Below are 8,112 nucleotides of genomic sequence, written 5' to 3' on the forward strand. Positions count from 1 at the left end.
AGTATACATCAACATTACAACCATCATTAACCCTAGTTCGAACTAACAAGGAAGCAACAAGCAACATAACATTCACAAATGAAGTTTCATGACAACATAACTTTCGAAATACTCAACCATTTTCCATGATCTAAAGCTCATTGTGTTCAGCATTGCAAGATCTATACAAAGCACAACATGATTTTGAAAAAGGTTGAGGTCGAAAACTCACCTAAGTTGAAGAACAGTCGTGGTACAGTGGTTTTTTGATGTTGTTGGCCTAAAACAGATGCTCAATAAGCCTCCAAATGATGAATGAGTGAAGGAGTTTGGCTCAGGAATGTTGGAAAATGCTCAAATCGTGGACTGCCATGGATGGAAGTTGATATTGCAGCTGCCTTTCTCTTGCTTACAGTTGGGATGTGAGGCTCACAATAGCTTCCAAATGGTTAATGGATGATGGAACAAGCAAGCATGACTCGAGTTCTTAGGTGTTCTTGGCAGAAAAATGCAAAAGTGGAAAAATGGTGAAATGAGAAAAAGTGAGTTTTCTGTTTGTAATTGGTGGCTCCTTCTAGGGTTGCTTCTTGCAGAAAATGATGTTTTAATCTTCTGTTTGATGGTACAAAGCATGGTTCATGAAAGAGTGGGATAGAGTTGTTGAGAAATGTACTTTTTTCCAATTTTCAAGCAACTAGGTGATGGGTGTATGTACTGCACAAGAATGGGCCTCCAACAAGTTTTAAATGCATTTTCAGAACATGTTTGATTGGTAGAATTGGTTAGAAATGATTATTTTGAAAAGTCAAAATTCAACTCACTTGAAATTAATCAAGGCAAGCCCAAAAATGCCATTTTGCATGGTGATGTTTTGGTGAATGAAAGTTACATTTTTGGAAAGAGGGGATCAAATGTGACTTGTAGGAAAAAACCCCACCCAAATTGGCCAAATGGTTTGAGAGATATGACCTTTTGAAGTTCAAGAATTTCTGAAAATGATTTGATCATATCTTGCCAACCATACATGGGAATTGAGTGTTCTTGGACTTTTTGGAAATGGGAGAACAAGATCTTCAACTTTCCTGTTGGGCAAAAATTCATTTGAAGCTTGTATCATGATGTAAGTTTGAGGATCAAGACTTTCCATTTTTGGTAAGTTTCAGTTACAGGTCCAGTTTCCATTTTCGGAAATTTCTGATCTGGCTTCAAATTCTTCCATGATGGTGTTTGACATGATATATGAAGACTATTTGGACATGAATAAGCTCTCTCAAACCAAATCCCATCATCAAATCACTGATTAAATGGACAGTTGACCAACAGTTGACTTCTAGGGTTTCTGACTGACTGTGCATTGACTGATGACTTCTGAACATCCAATCCTTGACCAAAACACTTCAAATGGATCCCCAAGTCATGTGGACATTTTGGACCAACCCTAGGGCCTTGGCTCCTTGAGAATTGTGCTTGCTTGCTTGACTGACTGATCTCCTGACCAGTTTGACCTTATTTCTTCTGAATGGCTTGCACTCGAGGCAAATGGGACAATGCAATGCTATGCAGTGGACCATGTTATGCTATGACCTAATATGAGAATGTATGTACAATGATAGGTGCAAATTTGAGGTGCTACAGAAAGAATTATTGATGGAATGTATCGGCATCCGGCTGATTCACCACAGTGGTCGAAGATTGATAATGATTATCCTGAGTTTGGATCAGAAGCAAGAAACCTTCGATTGGCATTATCTACTGATGGAATGAACCCACATGGTCTTCAAAGTATCTCACATACCACATGGCCTGTGATTCTTATGATTTATAACCTACCTCTGTGGCTATGTATGAAGCGTAAGTACATGATGTTATCTATGTTAATCTCTGGGCCTAAACAACCAGGGAATGACATAGACGTATACTTGACACCTCTGATCGAAGATTTAAAGATTTTGTGGGAGAACGGTGTGGAGGTTTATGATGGATATAGGAAAGAAAGTTTCAATTTGAGGGCGATGTTGTTTGGCACAATTAATGATTTTCCAGCATACGGGAATCTATCTGGGTATAGCATTAAAGGTCAACGTGCGTGTCCTGTTTGTGAAGACGGAACCGATACGATTCGATTGGAACTTTGCCAGAAGAATGTGTTTCTCGGTCATCGTAGATTCTTACATTCTAAACATCACTACCGTGGGTGGAGAAAAGCATTCAATGGAGACACCGAACATCGTAGAGCTCCACCCGCATTGTCAGGTGAACAAGTTTTTGAAAAGGTGAAAGATGTGCGTACTGAGTTTGGCAAGCCTTTTGCACATAAGATTGTGAAAGGTGGGTGGAAGAAAAGGTCGATATTTTTTGAATTGCCATATTGGAAGTCTTTGTACGTGAGACATTTTCTCGATGTTATGCATATTGAAAAAAACGTATTTGAAAGTGTTATCGGTACATTACTCAATATAAAAGGCAAGTCTAAGGATGGCCTTAAAGCAAGGGAGGACATGTTAAAAATGGGAATGAGAACTGAATTAGCACCCGTGAAGAAAGGAAGACGAACATATCTACCACCTGCTGCTTTTACTTTATCTAGAAAGGAGAAAAAAATTTTGTGTAAGTCTCTGAGTGAAGTTAAGGTTCCAGAAGGATACTCATATGATATCAGAAGACTTGTTTCTATGAAAGACCTCAAGTTGAAGAATTTGAAGACACATGATTGCCATGTTATAATGGAACATTTTCTACCGATAGGTATACGTTCTATTTTGCCAGAAAAAGTAAGAAGTGCCATAACTAAATTGTGTTTTTTCTTTAGGTCAATTTGTAGTAAGGTGATCGATCCCGAGATCTTACCAACACTACAAAAAGAGATTGTAATTACCTTGTGTGAGCTTGAAATGTATTTTCCTCCGTCTTTTTTTGACATAATGGTTCATTTAGTTGTTCATCTTGTGAAAGAGACACAGTTGTGTGGACCAGCTTATATGAGATGGATGTACCCTGCTGAACGGTATATGAAAATATTAAAAGGGTACGTGAAATCCCGAAGTCGACCAGAGGGTTGTATTGTTGAACGATACATTGTTGAAGAAGCTGTTGAGTTTTGTACTGAATATTTGTCTAACGTTCAATCGATTGGACTCCCCAGAGCTCAGATTTTCGACAAAATGGAAGGTAAAAAATTAATTGGGAATAAAATTGTGACAATATCAAGGGATGAACGGGATCAAGTTCATTTGTATGTTCTGCACAATAATAATGAGGTTGAGCCATATGTTGAAATGCACAAGGATGTACTCCGAAGGTTAAATCCGAACAGAAATGAAAATTGGATAGTTATAGAGCACAATCAAAGTTTCATACAATGGTTGAAGGATCATATTTATTTGAAGCGCTCTTCAGATCCTTCTTCGGTAACAGAAAGGTTGAGATGTTTGGCATATGGTCCAAGTTTGCATGTGTTTTCTCATAGCGCATATTCAATTAATGGATACACATTTTATACCAAAGAACAAGATGATAAGAGTACTATGCAAAATAGTGGTGTCACCGTGCTAGCTGAAGCAATGCATATATCAAGTATGAAGGGCTTAAACCCCAAATATGCAAATTTGTCATATTTTGGAGTTATTGAGCACATTTGGGTGTTTGATTACGAGAAGTTTCAGATTCCCATCTTTGGTTGCAAGTGGGTGAATAGTAGTGGCATACGAATGGATAAGTCTGGATTTTTGCAAGTTGATCTTACTAGGGTGGGGTACAAAGATGAACCTTTTATTCTAGCATCTCAAGCTAAACAAGTGTTCTATGTGAATGACCCGAAGAGTACAAAATGGTCTATAGTGCTTTTCTCTAACAAAGTGACTGATGATAGCGGTGTCGATCAATGTGATATTGATGTTGAGAATGAGTCATGCATTAGACGGAATGAGTTGAATAGAAATGATGAAGTTGAGGATCTTATACCGGATGAGTCATATATAAGAAACGATCATAATGAGGGAATTTGGATCAATTCATCCGTACGCATTGCGAAGAAACAAGTGATTAATATTCCAACAAAGAAAAGAAAGAGATGTTAGTGACTTAGGTAAATTATCCATGGTTTCTTTATTTTTTTTTTCATTTGTTTTGATTATAAGTTATATGTGATAATGCATGATTTCATTATATTTTTGTATTCAATTGCTTTGATTATAAGTTATATCTGATAATGCATGATTTCTTTATTTTTTTGTTTTCAATTGTTTTGATTATAAGTTATATTTGATATTTGATGGTTTCTAGAGATGACCGATATACCGACCGGAGGTGTTCGGACTGTACATATGGAGGAAGGGATTTTCGGCTTTGCTCACGACCAAATGATTGGTAATGAAGACTTCATGCAAGTTTTTAATCATGAAGAAATCGGCGTCACCGTTGTCAATACATATATTAGGTAAATCCGGTCTACTTTGTTTTATTAATTAAACAACTTATGTTAATGATGTTTACTTTATGTTAATCCGGTTTACTTTATGTTTCAAAAGAGGTGTTAATGATGTTTTTATATTAGGTTTTTGTATGACAAAATGATGCGCCCCAATGATTTGGACGAGTCATTCGGATTCTTAGCACCCGCGACCGTTAACTTAGGTTTAATCTTAAGTAGACCGGATACCGTGACGGAGTACGTTCTTCGGATCCTCAATGACAATAAAGATGCGGAGAAGTTGTTTTTTATACCGTTTAATACCGGGTTAGCATTTCATTCTAAATTCATCTATTATAATTATTTTCCAAGTTACCATCTAACATTTGCCTAATCATTACAGTGGACATTGGTTGTTGCTCGCAATCAATCCTATCCGAGAAATTGTGTATTATCTTGACTCGTTAGGAAATGATTGGACAACATACCCGGATATGAAGGACCTAATTGACACGTAAGTGAGAATGTTCAAAAATTTTCTTAGTTTATGTGAATTGTTCTAATTGCTTCATTTTTATTTTATTAGCGTCCTACAAGCTTTTCGGGCCCAACGAGATATCCAAACCTCAAGGAGGAGCGCCAACCGCATTACATGGATTAAAGTGGCGGTATATTTTTAATTACCACATTTTTTATTATATTAGTGATGACACTTGATAAAACTTAGGATTTATAATCCATATTTTTTTTTCATGTAGTGTCCTCAACAACGTAATCAAATAGATTGCGGGTATTTCGTGTTGAGGTTTATGCGAGATACTCTTGCTTTGGGCCGATTAGTGATTCCCACCGATGTATGTATTTCTAACTTATGAGTTATTTTTATATTTACACATATCTCATATAATTAAATAGTTGGAATTAATTCAAAATATGTTATATTATTATGTAGTACTTTGAGGAATTCAAGTGTGCATTTTATACAAAGGATCAAGTGGACGAAATCAAAGAGGAGTGGTGTCAATTCATGATAGAGCTCAAAGTTTTTTCATAAATTTGTGTAATTAATGTGTACATTTGTAGTATATGTAATGACTTGTAAATGTGTACATAAATTTGTATATATTTTGATACATTTAAGGCAAAATTGGTTTGAATTGGTATATATATATATATTTGTTAGCCAAAAATTGTTAGAAAAAAGGCCAAAATGGCATGTATAAAATGTGATAACTGTCTGTCAAAATCTGGTTGAAAACAGGTAGAAATTCTGGTTTATAAACCTGGAAAAAATGTGGTTTAAAACAAAAGCTTCAAAAATTTTCGTATACATTAGACAGCGCTTTTGTAAAAAGCGCTGTCTAAAGGGGGGACTAGAAAGCGCTTAAGGCAAAAGCGCTGTCTAAGGGGGGGGGGGGGGGGCTTAGACAGCGCTTTTTGAAAAGCGCTGTCTAAGCCCCCCCCCCCCTTAGACAGCGCTTTTGCCTTAAGCGCTGTCTAAGGTATACCTAAAAAAATTAAAATAGGGGGGGCTTAGACAGCGCTTTTTGAAAAGCGCTGTCTAAGCCACCCCCCCTTAGACAGCGCTTTGGCCAAAAGCGCTGTCTAAGGTATACCTAAAAAAATTAAAATAGGAGGGTCTTAGAAAGCGCTTTTGGCCAAAGCGCTGTCTAAGGGGGGGGGGGGCTTAGACAGCGCTTTTAAGATTTAAAAAAGCGCTGTCTAAACCTTTAGCAGCGGAGGTTTAGACAGCGCTTTAAGCGCTGTCTAAGGCCAAAAAAAGCGCTGTCTAAGGTCTTGTTTGGCGTAGTGATTTCTAACTTCGAAATTGTAATGCATATGTGAAAAACCGATAATTTAAACAACATTTTTTAATGAAAACAAACAACAGTTAAACTAAAGAAGTTGACGTTATGTTAAGCAATCGTAAAGCCATTCATGTAGGAATCACCATATCTGAGACCAATCAATAAAACTTTATGCGTTTAAATAGTTTCTAAAGTTCAATTGTATTTTTTACTCCGAAACTACAATGCATCTTTGAAAAATCGATAGGACAAATAAATTAATTTTTTTCTATAACAATTTAAAATATAATCAATTTTAATCAAATAAATAATAAATGACAATAATAATAAACAATAATGATAATAATAATAATCAATGATTAATAATAGTAGTAATAATAAATAATAATAATTAACAAAAATAATCAACAAAGATCATTAAAATAAATAATAATTAATAAACAATAATAGTCAATAATAATACTTAACAATAATAATTAATAAAATAAAATAAAAAATGACGACAACAATAATAATAATGATAAATAATAATTAATAATAATAATTAACGAAATAACAATACTAATAATAACAATAATGATTAATAACTAATAACAATGATAAATTTGATTAATAAATATAAATGACAATAATAATAGTAATCAATTATTTCTAATAATAAATAAGAATAGTAATAAACAAATAATAATAATAGTTATACTATTATAATAATAATAATAATGATAATAATAATAGTTAATAGGTTATAATAATAATAATAATAATAATAATAATAATAATTAAAAAAATGAAGAAAAAAATAATACAAAAAAAAAATGGCGTGCAAGTGGCAGAGAGAGAGAGGATTTTATATCTTTTTTAAATTTTTTGAGAAGAACCACTCCATGCCTGATACATGATAGGGAAAAAAAGTTTAAAACCAAAACATTTTCTTTCTCCCTCTTTTTCTTCATCGTGCATCAACACCAAGATAACTTGTTTTTTTTTATCTTTTCCTCTCCTTAAACGAACAATAACAACAATGAAAGCAAAACAAAATAATTTTTTCTCCTTTCACTCACCATCTCAAAACGAAACTCAGCGGTGGTGGTGTGACCGTGTAAGGTGGTGTGGTTGTGGTTGTTTTGTTGTTATTTTGGATCGTTGGAAAAAGTCGATGGGAGTTGTATGTTTCGTGGTGAAACTTGGTTGTTTCGAAGGGTACTTCTGGCAACGAAAAGGTTGAGGTCTGGGTGGTGTTGATGAACTGCAAGGAAGAAGATGAGTTGTTATATGAGATGAATTTGAAAAATATAAAGATTTGTTGTTGATGATGGTGAAGGCGTTGAAGTGAGGGAAGGCAGAGGAGAAACTTTTGTTGTTTGAGGTTTAAAGTGGTAATGGTTCAACCGTGGTTAAAGGGTGGTAACAACCCTTTTATGGTATGGAAAAGTGGTGCTTTAGTTGACGTGAAGGGAGTTTTGTGGTTGTTAGACGTGTTGTTACGATGGTTCCAGTGTTGTAGGTTGTGTTGGGTGAAAAAGATGGTTAATAATGAGATGAAATGATTTGTTGTGAAGAGAGGATGAGTGAGCTTGATGGAAGAAGGTGTTAGTTCGAAGAAAGAAGAGGAAAGTTGAAGGGATGTTAAAGATGATAATTGTTATGTAACCATGTTGTGTTGAGAAGAGTGATTAAGATGTTATGTTTGTAGTTTTCGTTAGGTAGAGAAGAAGAGATATTTTGTTTAATTCCTTCTTTCAACTTCTTTTTACTAAGTGTAGATTTGTACAGCTGGCCCTCTATAATCCAAAAAAAAAAAACAATTTTTCCCTTCTCCAAAATGGGGGCCGCGTGGGATCCTGTGATTGGAGGGAGGATTCTATTATCAGCAAATTTATTTCATTTTCCATTTCCTTTTTTTCTTTTCTTTTGAAA

The sequence above is a fragment of the Lathyrus oleraceus genome, chromosome 1 (assembly GCF_024323335.1).
Source record: "Lathyrus oleraceus cultivar Zhongwan6 chromosome 1, CAAS_Psat_ZW6_1.0, whole genome shotgun sequence".
In the NCBI taxonomy this organism is placed as follows: domain Eukaryota; kingdom Viridiplantae; phylum Streptophyta; class Magnoliopsida; order Fabales; family Fabaceae; genus Lathyrus; species Lathyrus oleraceus.